Below are 18,016 nucleotides of genomic sequence, written 5' to 3'. Positions count from 1 at the left end.
TTCCTTCATCAGACGGGGTATTGCGTACACGATATGACTGGTCATGCTACAGTTCTAGAGGACTTTGAAATACTGCGTATTCCAAATTGGCCAAACTTAGAATACAGTTCACAGTTCTGGACACGACATTACCGTAAGGATGTCAATGCTTTGGCAAGGGTGCAGAGGAGGTTCACCAGGATGTTGCCTGATATGGAGGGCGCTAGCAATGAAAGAGATTGAGTAGATTAGAATTGTTTTCATTCGGAAGGCGGAGGTGGAGGAGAATTGGTTTGAGTTGGCATAAACATGAGTGGTATAGACAGAGTGGAAAGTAAGAAGCTTTCTTTCCAAGACTTGGGGAATCAATTACTATAGGTCAAGAGTTCAAGGCGAGGGGAATATATTTGAGGGAAATATGCCGGGAAAGTTTTTTTTAAGCAGAGAACGGTGGGTGTCTGGAATGTTTTAGCAGCAGAGATGGTAGAGGCGGCCAAGATATCGTCATTGAAGACGAAACAAGACAGATATATGAATGGGCAGGGCGCGAAAGGACACATCGTCTTGCAGAATAGGCAACATACTTAGGTAAGTAATAATTTATCAATAATTTGGATCGCGACAAGCATGGAGGGCCAAATGAATTGTTACTGTGCTGCAATTTTCTTTGTTCATTTTTCGTTAATCTTTGTTGTGCACTGTTACTGATAGACACGATTCTCACTCAGGACATACTTCTCTTTTTCTGACAAATCTGGAACTCCTTGCAGTATTCCCTAATCTTACCATCCAAGGTTTATTTTTCATGTCTCCATCTTGCTTTCCTCAGTCCATTCTTCAGTTACTTCCGGGATATCTTGTAACCCTCTCGAGACCTCCCTGGTCGTTGCTTCCAAAATATTAAGTAAACTTCCTTTATCCTCTTGACTGCATGTTACAGATCTCTTGTCATTAATGGTTCCTTAACCCTACCATTTCTTCCTTTACTCACTTGACAAACCTATCCAACACTCGTTGCCAGCAGTCCATAAACAAACTCTACATTTCGGTCGTGCCTTTCTATTAAAATGCCTGTTCTCATTTTGTGAATGACAGTTCCTATCTCATAGCATTGTAAACCCCTCCCGAAATTAAAAGTAAGTCTCTCATCGTCTGCACCAATCAGTCTCCATGACTATAGTAAAGATCAGAGACTTTGTTCATTATCGCTGAAATACGACTCAATCAGAGATCTAACCCCTGACCTGCTCGTTTCCAAGCACCAATTCAAATAAGACATCCCTCCCGATGGCATAACTACATTAGGAGTCAAGTATCTTTCCTGATGCACTGAACAAAGTCATTTACATTCAAAATAGTTGCACGAAGGAGGTTGTAATGATTAGACAATAGACAATCGACAATAGGTGCAGGAGTAGGCCATTCAGCCCTTCGAGCCTGCACCGCCATTCAATATATTCACGGCTGATCATTCCTAATCAGTATCCTGTTCCTGCCTTATCTCCATAACCCCGGATTCCACTATCTTTTAGAGCTCGATCCAACTCTTTCTTAAATAAATCCAGAGACTGGGCCTCCACTGCCCTCTGGGGCAGAGCATTCCACACAGCCACCACTCTCTGTGTGAACAAGTTTCTCCTGAGCTCTGTCCTAAATGATCTACCCCGTATTTTTAAGCTGTGTCCTCTGGTTCGGCATTCACCCATCAGCGGAAATATGTTTCCTACTGCCAAAGTGTCCAATCCTTTCATAATCTTATACGTTTCAATCAGATCCCCTCTCAATCTTCGAAACTCAAGGGTATACAAGCCCAGTCGCTTCAGTCTTTCAGTGTAAGATAATCCTGTCATTCCAGGAATTGACCTCGTGAAACTACGCTGCACTCCCTCAATACCCAGAATGTCTTTTCTCAAATTTGGAGACCAGATCTGCACACAGTACTCCAGGTGTGGTCTCACCAGGGCCCTGTACAGCTGCAGAAGCACCTCTTTGCTTCTATACTCAATTCCTCTTGTTATGAAGGCCAGCATGCTATTAGTCTTCTTCACTACCTGCTGTACCAGCACGCTTGCCTTCATTGGCTGGTGTACAAGAACACCCAGATCTCTCTGTATTGCCCCTTTACATAAATTGATTCCATTGAGGTAGTAGTCTGCCTTTCTGTTCTTGCTACCAAAGTGGATAACCATACATTTATCCACATTAAACTGCATCTGCCATGCATCTGCCCACTCACCTAACTTGTCCAGGTCACCCTGTAAACTCCTAACATCCTCATCACATTTCACCCTGCCACCCAGCTTTCCTATTAGCCAAACAATTTTCAATCCAATCTCAAACTTTGCCCCCAATACCATGCGCCCTAATTTTACTCACTAACCTCCTGTGTGGGACTTTATCAAAAGCTTTCTGAAAGTCCAGGTACACTACATCTACTGGATCTCCCTCGTCCAACTTCAGAGTTACATCCTCAATAAAATCAAGAACATTAGTCAAGCATGATTTCCCCTTCATAAATCCATGCTGACTCTGTCCTATCCTGTTACTACTATCCAGATGTGCAGTAATTTCATGCTTTATAATCGACTCCAGCATCTTTACCACCACTGACGTCAGACTAACTAGTCTATAATTTCCTGCTTTCTCTCGCCCACCTTTCTTAAAAAGTGGTATAACATCAGCCACCCTCCAATCTTCAGAAACCGACCCTGAATCTATTGAACTCTGGAAAATAATCACCAACGCATTCACGATTTCCCGAGCCACCTCCTTCAATACCTTGGGATGCAGACCATCAGGCCCCAGAGACTTATCAACCTTCAGATCTAACAGTCTCTCCAACACCAAATCCTGGCAAACATAAATTCCCTTAAGTTCAGGTCTTCAGCCACTGTTACCTCAGTGAGATTGCTTGTGTCTTCCCCAGTGAACACAGATCTGAAGTACCCATCTAATTCCTCTGCCATTTCTTTGTTGCAAGTAATATATCCCCCTGTTTCTGTCTTCAAGGGCCCAATTTTTGTCCTAACCATTTTTTTGCCTTGCACATAGCTAAAACAGCTTTTACTATCCTCCTTAATATTCTTGGCCAGTTTACCTTCGTACCTCATTTTTCCTCTGCGTATTTCCTTCTTGGTAATCCTCTGTTGCTCTTTAAAAGCTTTCCAGTCCTCAGTTTTCCCACTTATCTTGGCTATGTTTTACTTTTTCTCTTTTAACTTTATATGTTTCTTTACTTCCCTCGTCAGCCATGGCCGCCCATGCCTCCTCCTGGGATCTTTCTTCCTTTTAGGAAGGAACTGATCCTGCAACTTCTGCATGATACACAGAAATATCCGCCATTGTTCCTCCATGCATTGGTCTCTGACCAATGCTGGTTCGTAACACAATACCAGATTCAGAATTGCCTTCTCCCTGGTCGGCTCCAGCACCAGCTGCTCTAAGAATCCATCTCTGAGGCACTGCACAAAGTCTCTTTCTTGAGGCCCAATACCATCCTGATTCTCCCAGTCTCCCTGCATGTTAAAATCCCCCATAACAACTGTAGTGACATCTTTGCGACCGGCCAATTTCAGTTCCTGATTTAACTTACATCCGACATCCAGACTACTGTTTGGGGGCCTGTAGATGACTCCCAAGAGGTCCCAAGATTATGAGGGAGGTTGACGTCACCCACGACAACAATCATTACATTTCAGCACCTTTTCAAGCTCTGCCTCCCAATCTGCTCCTCCGAGTCTCTGTTGTTATTGAGAGCGGGCGGGGGTGGGCGTGCTGTTCTATAGAAAACCCCTAATCTCATGACTGCTCCTTTCCCGTGTCTGCCTTCCAAACATACTGACTCAGTCGACAAACCCTCCTCGATGAACTCACTTTATGTTGCTGTGATGTTATACTTATTTAGCAAAGCCACTCTCTCACCTCATTCATCTTTCTCTCTATTCCTTTTGAAATAGCTAAACCCCGGCACATCCAACAAACATCCTGTCCTTGTGATATCCAAATCTCTGGAATGGCCACAACGTTGCAGTTCTCACTACTGATCCATACTCGAAGTTCTTCACCCTTATTTCTGGCAGTTTTTTTGCCTCAAAATGTGCACAATTCAACCTATCACACTGACTTGAACTTTAACGTCTCAACTATTTGTCTTTTCTGCGTGATTGCTCCGGCTCCGATGCCCCTGCCAAAGTATTTGACCCCTTGCCAAGGCCTCTGGCAGATCCCCCACCAAGGATATTGTTACCGTTCCAGTTGAGTTGAAAGGTGTCTTCCTTTTACAGATCCCACCTTCCCCCTATATATCCCAATGATATCGAAACATATCAAAAGTTGTCCCTCCTACACCATCACTGTAGCCACGTGTTCAGCTGCACCCACTCTCTGTTCCTTGTGTCACTAGCTATTGGCACCGGGAGCAATCCTGGAATCGCTTCTCTGCTCGTTCTAACTCCTACCTTACAACCTGACTGCCACAATTTTCACTTCAGATCCTCATGCTTTTTTTCTACCTACATCGTTGTACCACGACTTCTGCGTGCTCACCCTACCCTTTAACATTCCTGGAGACTTGATCTGAGACATTCCTGACCCGAGCACCGAGGAGGTAACATGCCATTGGGAGTTTCCTTCAGGACTACAGAATTTCCAGTCACGATCGCTGTCCCTTCATCCCTTCCTCCTGAAACGCACAGTAAGGCTCAGTGCCAGTGAACACACCACTCTAACTTGTCCCCGCTCGGTCGAAACCCTCAACACTGTCCAAGATCATATGTTTGTTTATGAGGGAATGGACACAGGGGATCCCAGCATTGTCTGCTGGTTCCGTTTCAATCTTTTCACTGTCACCCCACCCCCACCCTCCTCTCACTTATCTCTCCACCTTCAGGATCTCTGCCTGTATTCCTGATGAAGGGCTTTTCTCTGAAACGCCGATTTTCCTGCTCCTCGGATGCTGCCTGAACTGCTGTGCTTTTCCAGCACCACTAATCCAGAATCTGGTTTCCAGCATCTGCAGTCATTGTTTTTACCTAGTTGATTTTTAACCCTACTGCGAACACTCTTGCAAGGATGCCTGCCTTGAAGAGGTTTTCCTCCTCTCTCTACTAGAATCTCAGGGAGTCCCTCTCCCACTGCAACTGCCAGGTCATTTCCTCTGCCCTGAAGCTCTTCAACCATGTCCTGAAACAAACTCGAACCCCAGGGCATGAATGTGGATTTCTACAGTTTCCTCATTTCCCCTTCCCCCACCTCACGCTTGTTCCAAACTTCCAGCTCAGCACTGTCCCCATGACTTGTCCTGACTTGCCCTACCTGCCTATCTTCTTTTCCACCTATCCACTCCACCCTCCCTCCCCGACCAATCACCTTCATCCCCTCCCCACTCACCCTTGGTACTCTATGCTACTTTCTCCCCACCCCCACGCTCCTCTCACTTATCTGTCCAGGCTTCAGACACTGCCTGCATTCCTGATGAAGGGGTTTTGCCCGAAACGTCGATTTTCCTGCTCCTCGGATGCTGCCTGAACTGCTGTGCTTTTCCAGCACCATTAATCCAGAATGTGATTTCCAGCATCTGCAGTCATTGATTTTACCAGGGGTATATGTAGAGTCCGGCTGTAAGTTTCTTGGCTGACCTGGTAGATCTATTCTCAAACGTATCAGCACCATGCTATGTTAAATCACCAGTTAGCCTGTGATGAAACGCTGGTGTTCTGTCACGAACATTTTCTTGCCCAGACCGTTCTTCTTCATAGTTTTAGAGTGGGTTGTTGGCATTATTCATTATTTCTCCGAGCATCCTGCGGCAATTCTGTTCTGCTGTGTTTCTGGCTGGTTGGGTGTTGACAGCTGGTGTGTTTTTGAAACATCGTGGTTGTTCCTTTTTCCTGAGGCATTCGTGTGGGAAGTAATGTTTTAGCGGGTAGAGATCAGTCATATGACATTGGTTTCCCGTCGTCGGGCTGATCTGAACACATTGCATGCATAGGAATTATCCTCAACATAGAAAGTATTATAGAGCCAATTTGAGTTTGCCATTCTAGTAATGATGCGGCTATAAAGTGTCCAAATACACGAAATAGCGTGCTTGCCTTGAACAGTCGAGAGATAGATTACAACAGGAGGGTTGATATCTTTGAAGAAGACTGTACTTTTTTCGTTAGAGAAGTGCGAAGTTCTGATCACCACACTATTAAACAATTCACATCAACCCAATCTGCTATAGGTTCGAGCTCTGAAGCAGTATATGACGAGAAAATGAATGTTTTAATCGTGATTTTTCAGGTATCACTAGAGTGAGGCAGCGTCGCAGAAGACTGTAGAATCGCTAAAGTATCCCCAGGTTTAAGTAGGAAACAAGGGAGGGGGGAATGGAAATTTACATGCCGATTATCCTGACCTAAATTGGTGGTAGAATTTTGCATTCTATTTGGAAAGATTAGATATCCGAATATTTGGAAATATGTGGTACAATGAGACAAAGTTATCATCGTTTAATCAAGTGGAAGTCATGCCTGACAAAACTGTTAGAGTTCTTTGAGGCGTTAACGAGCAGCTTAAAGCAAGGATAGTCAACGGACGTTATCAGTCTCGACTTCCAGTAGGCCTTTGATAAGGGGTGGGGCGAGAGGCTGCGGAGATGGATCAAGGCCCATGGTGAAAGGAACAACGTACTGGTATGGATAGAAGATTGGCTATCTGCAGAAGGCAGAAGGGGGATAAAAAGGATCTCAGGATGGAAGTGCTGATTAGTGGTGTTAAAGAAGAAACAGTTGTGAATCCAAAATTTTTCGCTTCATCCATTCATGATCTAGATGAAGAAACTGAGAGTATTCTTGCCATGTTCGCAGCTGAAGCAAAGGGAGGTGGAGGGAAAGATTGTGTTGATTTGGAGAAAGACTGCAAAAAGATATAGATAGGTTAGGAGAGTATGCAAGTCATTCACAGATGAAATGCAATGTTTCGAAATGTGATGTTATGCACTTTGATAGGAAGAATAGGGACATATACTATTTTCTAAATGGGGAAAAGAATTCAGAAATCTGGCGTGCAAATGGGATTGGAACCTTGTCCAGGTTGCTCTTAAATTGAACTTGAAGTTGGAGTCGATAGTTAGGAGGGCAAATACCATGTTGCCATTTGTCTCGAAAAGATGGAAAAAAAAGATATGTTGATCAGACTTTACAAGGCAATGCAGATTTCTCAGGCTTTCTCATTTCCCCTCCTCCCACCTTATCTCAGTTCCAACCCTCGGACTCAGCACCGCCTTCTTGACCTGCAATCTTCTTCCTGACCTCTCCGCCCCCACCCCCTCTCCGGCCTATCACTCTCACCTTACCCACCTTCCACCTATCCCATTCCCAACGCCCCTCCCCCAAGTCCCTCCTCCCTACCTTTTATCTTAGCCTACTTGGCACACCCTCCTCATTCCTGAAGAAGGGCTTATGTTCGAAACGTCGATTCTCCTGCTCCTTTAATGCTGCCTGACCTGCTGCGCTTTTCCAGCAACACATTTTTCAGCTCTGACCTCAAGCATCTGCAGTCGTCACTTTCTCCAAGGCAATGGACGATCCACATTTAGATATTGTGAATAACCTTGAGCCCTACACTCAGGATAGATGGATTTGTTCCAGATCTGATCCAGTCGAGCTTCACAAGAATGATGTCAGGAGTTAAAGGCTTAATATATGAGGAACATTTGAAGACTCTGCTATTGATGTTGATGGTCTTAGAAGGATGAGGGGGAATCTGATTGAAACTTACAGAATACTGAACGATGTGGTCAGAGTTGACATTGGGAAGATGTTCCCATTGACACAGAAATAAGGACACGAGAGCACAGGCTAAGAGTAAAGGAATGCCCTTTTGAACAGTGATAAGAAGAAACATCTGTCGCCATAAACTGGTGAATCAATCGAGTTCAAAGCCACAGAAGTCTGTGGAGTCCAGGTCATTAAGAAAAATTAAAGCAAAAACAGATTTCGTGATTGCCAAATGGATCAATGGTTCCAGGGAGTCGCCAGAAAATGGGTTTGAAATATCTTTCAGCGTGGATTTAATGGTGGAGAACACTCGATGGACCAAACAATATCGTTCCTGTCCCTATATCTTAAGGCCTTCGGGACAGATGTGATTGCACTTCATGGGTTGCCAAGGACACTCACCATGACGTTGCCGAAGTTAGAGCATGTTCAGCACTGAAAAGAAGTTTGGCTATTTATTTGGAGCAGAGAATGTTGAGGGAATATCTTATTCGGTTGCATTAGATCTTGACAGGAGTGTGCAAAATTTATAGAAAGCAATTTACAATCCTCCCACATTTAGTCGAATAATCAAAATATATATGTATATATCTAATTATAAAATGCATTGGATTGGATTGGAAGAACTGTGTATATATGTGTGTGTGTATATATATATACATATATATATAACATATACAAGTGTGTGTGTGCGCGCACAGACACACATACATAAGTCTTGAAATGTCGTAATTGTGGATTAGGTTATGCCTTATCGCATTGTTCGCAGTACAGACTCAATAGCTGAAAAGCCTCCTCAGGATTATATGATACTTTGACTTTACGATTGAATATTCCATATATCCGATAAATAGCCATCATAAAACTCCCACGATCGAATGCAATCTGTAGATTTGAAGAAGCCTCTTTGCTAAGAAAACGTAGCACTGTTTTATCGCAGAAAACGTACGAATATTCAAACTTACAACGTTGGAAATCAGGGCAAGAAAACAGAGTTATTGCGTGTTGTGCCTTTTTGCAACACCTTGCTAAAGACAGCTGTGGGGTCTGTCCCATTTCGTATATTGGAGGCTGCTTTGTAAATTGTTAATCAGGAGGGGATTGTTCGATCATGGTGAAAGGCAAGGACGTGAAACTGAGGTATGCCATTTCGGCCAAAATCGTAGGGAATGGGAGAGCAGGCTCAACAGCCTGAACCGCTAACAGCTGTTCTCACTTGTTAAATGTGTATTTCGTCGAAATTCATAATGCTGGTCCAGGACCAGGACATTTTAGAAAATTAGGGAAGCTGGATTTAAACATGAGGAGAAAATAATTCTGACGTTGACTGGGCGGAGAGATTAAGTAGCTGGAGCTGAAGACAAATATTGAATGCTACGCCCAGTATCCATGATAACTGACTCGGTGGTGTTTGCTACGTGAAATGCGAGTCCGTGTTCAAACGTACAACAGAGACAGAAATAAAAGTGACGTACCAAGGGAGGAAACAACATGCAATAAATGTTTACTGTGAAAATCAAATGGATCCCAGTATGTGTTCCTTTTAGCAACTGTGAGGCAATTAACAACTGTGATTAGTTACTTCGACGTTTTTAGATTAGATTAGATTACAGTGTGGAAACAGGCCCTTCGGCCCAACAAGTCCACACCGACCCGCCGAAGCGCAACCCACCCATACCCCTACATTTACCCCATACCTAACACTACGGACAATTTAGCATGGCCAATTCACCTGACCTGCACATCTTTGGACTGTGGGAGGAAACCGGAGCACCCGAAGGAAACCCACACAGACACGGGGAGAACGTGCAAACTCCACACAGTCAGTCGCCTGAGGCAGGAATTGAACCCGGGTCTCTGGCGCTGTTCGGCAGCAGTGCTAACCACTGTACCACCGTGCCGCCCTCTCTGCACGTTTGGAACGAACCTTCGTATGGAATATTCAATCGTAAAGTCAAAGTATAATATAATCCTGAGGAGGCTTTTCAGCTATTGATGTCTCTGAGCTTAACCACTCCGCTACAACAACATAGTTATATAGTACGTTCAGTCTTTGAACATGTAATGTTATCCAAGCACATTATCCAATTCAACAATTCGGTATTTCAGATTATCATCCAACCGTGTCCAAATTTGAAGAGAATCATGCCACTTGTTTCAACTGCAAAGGCAGTCTCGACCATTAGACAAAGCAGATAACGACTTAAAAATTAGCTGTATCTGCTACTTTGATGATATATTGGAGAACACGATGAAAACAAGGATAAAGCTTGCTCATTATGCAAGTGAAATATACTATTTGTAAAATGAATTGTAATGAGTTGTCCATTTCTGACCAAAATTATACCAAAAATTTCAGAGAAATAGCCTTCATAAATCAACACTGCAGAAAGTTACCAAAACTCGAACTGATTGTTTTAATGCATCTCCAATTTTATATCCGAATGTACACCTTGGCATCTGCCCTTTCACAGGGAGGCAAAGAAGACAATGACAGGAATTGAAACACTGACCTAATCACAGCTCATACCTCCAAACCCGTTGGCCTTCCACCATTTTGCAAGAATCCTCGTAAACATTCCCACTCGTTGCACGTGATGATCAGGGACGGAGATAGCGGAAGTGCTGAATTTCATCGATTTCTTGCGGGAAGAGTCCTTGGAACCAGGTGGAAAATTGAGGTGTGGAATGTTTATGGATGTTGCTTATAAGCACTTTCAGTACAGATTCAATAAATTAACAAACAGAGATTTTTAACTAAGGTAGAAACTCACAGAAGTAAAGATACATTTCCAATAGAAATCGATAAATGATTGTTTCAGGCGAATGAGCAAGCCTCAAGTTAGCAGGCAGTGACCAATAATGTCTGGCACAGATCTGCAATCTGGGCTCATTTGCGCCAATCGGTTAATAACGGCATGTACAATGAAGTAGACAGGTTCATATCTAAATTTACCGATGACAGAAAGTTACACAACCCCATGGGCAGTTTAAAAGAATTCACACACTTAACACAGGAGTAAACATAGTGAATGGGCACAAGCGATCTAGATATTTGATATAGATATTAATGAAAGCAAGTGAGAGTTTATGAAGTTTGGATTGAAACATAATAGATCAGGGTACTTTCTTAAGGTAAGATGGATGTATACGGTATGACCAAGTAAGGAACGAAATGTTAAGTCCCTCGGGTCGCCATTTATAAAGAAGGGAAACAATTTAGCTTTCACCATATTAATGGACATAAACTGACCAGGACTTCAACCTACAGTGGTGTTGTTTCGGATAGTTCCAGTGTTCGGTCATTCTACAGGATTATTCTTCGAAAGTTTACTGCTCACTTTTACGTTATTATAAATATATTGTCCTTCAGCCTCTGAAGGGATACGTTGATGATTGCCAAACTTGTCATTATTTTCCAAGGTATTCAAGGTTGATGATTATTGGTTAAGGTCCTTTCAGCCAAATTATTGCAAGTCTGCACTTTGTCTTCCGATCAAACGTTCTCCATCTTGTTAAGATTTCGTGTTTACAATAGAGTCGAAAGACATAGATTACCTGTTGTTAATTCCGTAAAATCTTCTGCATTGAAATCAATTGTCCTGTGGAGTTAAGACATCCTATTTATCAAGCAAGAGTCAGTGCAGGTTTGTTTATATAATCTCAAAAACGCATGGGTACCTGCTTGAGTCGTTAAGTAACAACTTGCCTTTGTTTCTTTACAGTTTATTCCAGACAGATTTATCACTGTTTGTCAACGTTCATCTTTTGTTGAATCAGTCTACGAACAGTTATTACATTTCTGACGTGTATAATGTCATTATCTCATGCAATGGCTGAACAGCGTGGTCCTATAGTTCTAAACTCCTCTGTTTGAACAAAGGACTTTACCCTCCAATTTACGTTTAGAATATTCCACAGGTGAAATGAAATTTATACCAAACTATTGTCTCGATTAGGAAACTGATCAAGTTGGCTCAAATGAAAGCATCCAGCATCGAGAGTAAATTGGAATGTTAAACTCAAATTGCCTTCGCTGTACGAAGCAGGGGATGGGGGCCTAAAATTGTTTGTATGCATGAAGGATCCATGTAGGTGCAGATTAGAACATGGTCGCGGTGTGTTCAAAATAGGTTTATGGATTTTTTTTTGGTTGTTTGACGTTGAGGTTGAAGGTCTTGAGTGAAGCATAAGTGACTAGGTTCAGGCTAACGTAGATGCATATTTTGATTTTTACTTCCCGTCGTGCGATTATTAAAGTTGGCGTTGTGCATAGACCTTTCTCTCTCCTGCTCTCTCTCTCAGCTGATATAACAAACTCGAAGTCCTTTTCCACTGAAAAATTCATTCTTCTGACTATTCCTTTCAAACAATTCGGTTATGCTGAATTTGGCTTTGCGTAGTTACCTGCTGCTGTATTGTAGTAGTAGATCAAATATGAATTATTTTCTATAATATCGAGATAGGTTTCCAATTATGCCAATTTCCTTGTTTTGTATCACAACTACTATGTTAGACTCAAGTGTGTTGAGCCTAAAGCTTAATCTAATCACTTGCAGAACGCGACAACGTCTGTTAACCTTGGAATAAAGAAATGTATCCGTTCATTCTAGTTCAGAGACGGTTTACCAGGATGATCCAAGCTACAGAGGACTTATCTAATTGTAAAAAGTTAAACAGATTAGGAGAGTAGTCAGTGGAGTTTCAACGAATAACAGATGATTTCATTTGAATCGGTGCAATTCTGAAGAAGCATTCGGGTAAACACTATGAGGACATCTCCCATCAGTACAGAATCTAAGATCAGAAAAGTTAGTCTCAGATTGACAGGGCACCCATTTCAGACTATGGATCAAGAGGATTTTTTTTTCTCAGAGAGTCGTCAACTGCTGGGCACTGAGAGCTGTGGGGACAGATTACTTGGGAATATTTAAGACTAAGAGAGAAAATGTTTTGATCAGTCAGGGAATCATGGGTTCCAGGAAAGAAAAGAAAGCAGACATGGTGAATGTCGGTTTGATCATGATCATATTTAATGACAGAACGGGCTCCTGGAGGCAGATTTCCTTGTATGGTCTTTTCCAGTCATCAACCCTATTTCCTGTCCTGTTTCGTTTATTGAGAATTCCCACTGCTCAATGATACACATCAGATTAGAAATTATAATGTAGACTATAGGAACACCGAGGACATAAAGTAGCATCCGTTTCAAAAAAACACATGCAGTCTATCAGAAGGCAAACTTGCTTTCAGAATTGGAAATATTGCAGGCTAACGGAGAGATGGAATTGGAAGTCGGGTTAGATCGATTGGTGTCTTGATCCTGCTCCCGACTTGGATAAAATCATGAGATGTCTGATAAACGTCTTTTCAAACATTTGTCAGTCGCAAATATCGCCCTCAATAAATCCAATGTTACTTTCTCACTGCTCCTTGAACAAGCCACCTTAAAGGTTACCACCGTTGAGAAGACTTCCTCTTTGATTTTGTTGAGTGACTGTTTTTTAATTCACAAATCAACTATTGTATGCCGTTCTGGAATCCACATCATAGGAGGGTTTAGATTTTACTGAGGCGTGTACAGAGGAGATTTGCCTGGAAAGTTAAAGTGTATCGTTGACTGAGATGTAGAATTTCATTTATGAAAAGGGAGGTAATTGGGAAATGAAATTATTATGAGACAACGAATTATGAGGACTATAGACAGGTTCAGCAATCCATATTCCACATTCATAAGGAAATTGCCTGGCCATAGCATTGTAGAATCATAGAGACGCACAGCACGGAAATAGGCCGTTTGGTCCAAATTGTCCACGCTGAACAGATGTCCCAAAACAATGCAATCCCATTGCCAGCACTGGCCCATATCTCTCCAAACCCTTCCTATTCATATACCCATCCAGATTCCTATTAAATTTTACAATTGTACTAGCTTCTACCACTTTCTCTGGCAGCTCATTCCATACACGCACCACCGCCTGTGTAAACATCTTGCCCATTATATCTCTTTTAAATCTTTCCAGTCTGAATCTAAACCTATGCCCACTAGTTTTGTACTCGCCCACCCCAAAGAAGAGACTTTGTCAACTTATCCTACCCATGTCGCCCATGATTTTATGAAGTACTATAAGGTCAGCCCTCAGCCTCCGAAAACAGTTCCAGCTTATTCAACCTCTTCCGATATCTCAAATCCTCGGACACAGGAAAAACGCTTGAAAATCTTCTCTGAAGTTTCACAACATCTTCTGCACTTATAGAACATAGAACATAGAACATAGAACAATACAGCACAGAACAGGCCCTTCGGCCCACGATGTTGTGCCGAACATTTGTCCGAGCTTAAGCACCCATCCATGTACCTATCCAATTGCCGCTTAAAGGTCACCAAAGATTCTGACTCTACCACTCCCAAGGCAGCGCATTCCATGCACCCACCACTCTCTGGGTTATCTTATGACTGTGACTAATTTACACTCTGATAAACGAGAAAAGATCAAGATAAATGATAAAAGTGCAAACTTATAAGAGCTTATGCAAGTATGGATTTGAAACAGGACATTGGAAGCTAATGATGATGATGTGACATGCTCATAGTAATCCAAACAGAAGGTACACAGCCTGCTCACGACGAATAAATCAGGCGACAACTGTACTTCCTCAAAACCAATACAACATGACTGTAGTGCTAAAATAAACATTGTATTGCTCTTCCAGTAAAATAATATTTTTTATCAATTAATTCCAAATGTTTCAATTTATGCAATTGAAATTTATTTTGTTTCTATAATCTAAATAGCGCCACAGCATGGCGACATTTTGCAGCTTTCAGTATACCAACGTGCAAGTGACAATATTAAATAAATCTTCATACATATATAGATATCAATGACATCTTTCAATCAGTGCTGGAATTCAATGAGAAAGAAGTAAAGTTGTTTCAATGATAAAGAAAGCATTTGTGTTCAGCTGGAATTGCCACACTAAATACAAATAATCGTACAAAAGTTAATGCACACTTTCACTGCAATGTGGAACCAACTTCCTCGTGAGCTGTGATCACATGGTTGAAGATGAGTGATGTTGACAACTTGACAAGTCATCAATGTAGTTGCTGACGGAATGCTCATTTCTCGTCAGCAATATGATGTGCCAAAATCACTATTATCCCCGACAATAATTCTCGTACAGTGGCCACTTTCAGCATTGAAACTGTTGATCTTATATTCCTTTGCGTTACAGAAGTAGATCTCATTTCTCGAATTTCAGTTCAGATATGAATTTGGTCCCGTGAAAAAAATTATATTCATTGAAAAGAAAAGCAACATTTTGCTACAGTTATCCTGTTTGCATCAAGGCCTGCATTTTATTTTTAGAATTTAAAAAAAATGAGCTAATTATCTCCGGGACACTGCCATTATGCATAATTATGACTCATAAATTTACGTATCAGAATGGAAAAAGAGTTCCTGATAAAAAATGAGCAAGTCACTGTTGCTGTTTGCCATTTATTACCCTGTCATTGTGGTGATCTGGAATCCAGGTGTAGCATTCAGTTTTGCTAAAGGGAATAATTGTGATATATATCAGTGTTAAAAGTTACCGTAGGGATTTTAAGTAAACGGCATTTAATCTTGTGGTTCACTGCAGTGTATTATTTCTTGTCTCCATTTTCAGAACGTCTTGCTGGAAAGACGAATCTTATTCTCGTTGAACAGCATTTATTTTCGAATTCAAGAATTTTTGTTCTCACTTCCACAAACAAAATTTGACACTGATTCAATCTATTAAAAGTTCCATTACTGCTTTACAACATCTTTTATTCTTCACTCTGTCCGAATTATGTACTTCTTCTGCACAGTTAACGAACGTTTTCATGCCGTTAACATTCTTTTCATTCTGAAGAATGGTCACCGGACACAAAGCGTTAACTCTGCTTTCACTCCACAGACGTTCCGATGCTGGGTCGGTAACGGAGTTATGGATTTCACGGGGGCAGCGATGGTTGCTGAGGTTTACAGGGTTTAGGTCTAAGAAGGGTAGGGTTGTAAAGGAATAGGGGAATACATTGCTAATTGGAGAGTGCATCACAAACGCAGAAAATGAGTTTGTAAAGGAGGGTTTGTCTACTGAGTCAATAAGGTTAGAACTCAGTAACAGGAAAGTAGCAGTCATTTTATTGGACGTTTTCTATAAACGCCCCCCCAACCCCCAACTCCCCCACCGCCCCACACTGCAGCAGAAACATGAAAGTATAGATTGAGCAGTAGATCTTGCAAAGGTGCATCTGTAACAGAGTTATTGTTTTGGTTGAGTCCAATTCCCCAATATTGATTAGAAACTCCTTGGTGCAAATTGTCTGGATGGAGCCGTTTGTGTGACATGTGTCCCGGAAGGATTGCTGACTCAGTATGTAAATCGGCCGACTGGGGGTAGGGGTGTGTGGGTGCATATTAGACTTGCTGCTAGGCAACGCGTCAGGCTAGGTGTCAGACATCTCGATGGAAGAATATTTCAGTGACAGTAACAACAGCCTCACATTTACCATAAAACATGGAGGGGGATAGGAGCAGGGAGTATTGGAAAGTACTTACTTGGAGGAGTGCAAACTAGACGGCTATTAGACAGATGCTGATACTTATAGCCACTTGTAGATTATAACTCGAGAACAATTGTTCTACAGGAAATGTACACAATCATTGTGGAGGCTGTTGTGGAGTACTTGCTGCCAGTGCTGAATATCTTTTCCCCACTGTGGCAGGCAAGGGATGGTAAGGTGATTGAACGTTGGACGACGAGAGTAGAGGAGCTTCTCATCGAAAGGTAGAGGGAAGTTTACTTAAGTTTGGGAAAGCAAGGATGTGGAACTGCCTCAGAGGATAACATTTTAGCGAAGAAAGTACTCGAAGATGAACTGAGGACAGTTGGCGATGACATGAAAAAGTCTTGGCTGGAAGGATTAGGGGAAGCTCAAAGGCGTTCTGCACGTACGTGAGGAATAAGAGATTATCCAGACAGACGGGAGGAACGATCATGGATAGTGAAGTGAACTTGTGCTGGAGTCTGAAGAGGTAGGGAAGGCTTGAAGTGTGGTTTTTGCTTCAGTATTCACTAGAGAGAGGGATATTATTGATAGTGAAAGCACCATGGACCTCGATGGTAGATTTAAACAAAGATATTTCCGAAATTGAAGTTCTGTACATTCTGGGAACCGTCACAATAGATATGTCGCCAGGGCGAGAACAGATATGCCCAAGGTTACTGCAGAATACGAGGAATGAGATTGCTACCCCTCTAACCATGACCTTTGCATCCTCACTCTCGACGAGACTAGTACCTGCTGAGTGGAGGGAGATGAATGTTGCTCTGCTGTTCAAGAAATTAAATAGGTAGCTCCCGGCGAATTACAGAGCAGTCAGTTTCATATCTGTGGTAAACAAGTTACTGGAAAGGATTCTGCGAAATATCGTAGATGTATTTTGGAATTACATAATTGGATAATTTAGTCAACATGGCTTTGCCATGGGAAGGACAAGTCTCACAAGCACTATTGAGTTTTTTGAGAATGTGACTTGTCAAGTTGATGAAGGGCGAGCAGAGGAAATTCTGTATATAGTTATCAGTAAGGCACTTGAAAAGGTTCACTGCAGTCGGCTTATTCAGAATGTTATGAAGTATGGGATTCAGGGAAATTTGGCTGACTGAGTGAAGAATTTGCTGGCCACAACAAGGCAACGTTTGGTCGTAGATGGAAACCATTCCTCCTTTGGTTGGGTGGCCATTTGAGCGCCGCATGGAACGGTTATTAAGCCTCTGATCTCTGTGGTTTGATTAGAGAAAAGACTTGGATGAAGTGGAAGGGTGGTTGAGCAAATATGCTGATAACACGAAGGTTGGCGGTGTTGCACATCGTGTCGAGAGCTGCTGCAAGCAACAACAAATCATTGACAGGCTGCAGAGCTGTGATGAGAAGTGACAGATGGAGTTCACCCTGGAGAAATGACAATCGATTCATTTTGCAATCTTGAATTTGAAGACTGAATAAAGATATAAGACAGAATTCTTCGCAATGTGGAGGAACAACTGGATATTGTGATCCACGTACATTGATCCGTCAACGTTGCTACACAAGTTGATAGCATTGTTAAGAATATGTACGGTGTTTTAGCTCTCATTAACGGGAGATTAATATCATGAGCCACGATGTATTGTTGCAACTCTGGAAAGTGTTGGTTCGACAACAATTGGAATAAAGTATGCAATCTGGTCGCTTTGTT

The sequence above is a fragment of the Chiloscyllium plagiosum genome, unplaced genomic scaffold, assembly GCF_037043375.1.
Source record: "Chiloscyllium plagiosum isolate Xiang-an unplaced genomic scaffold, Cpla_swu_hap1 HiC_scaffold_29, whole genome shotgun sequence".
NCBI classification, from domain to species: domain Eukaryota; kingdom Metazoa; phylum Chordata; class Chondrichthyes; order Orectolobiformes; family Hemiscylliidae; genus Chiloscyllium; species Chiloscyllium plagiosum.
This window is presented reverse-complemented; position numbering follows the sequence as displayed.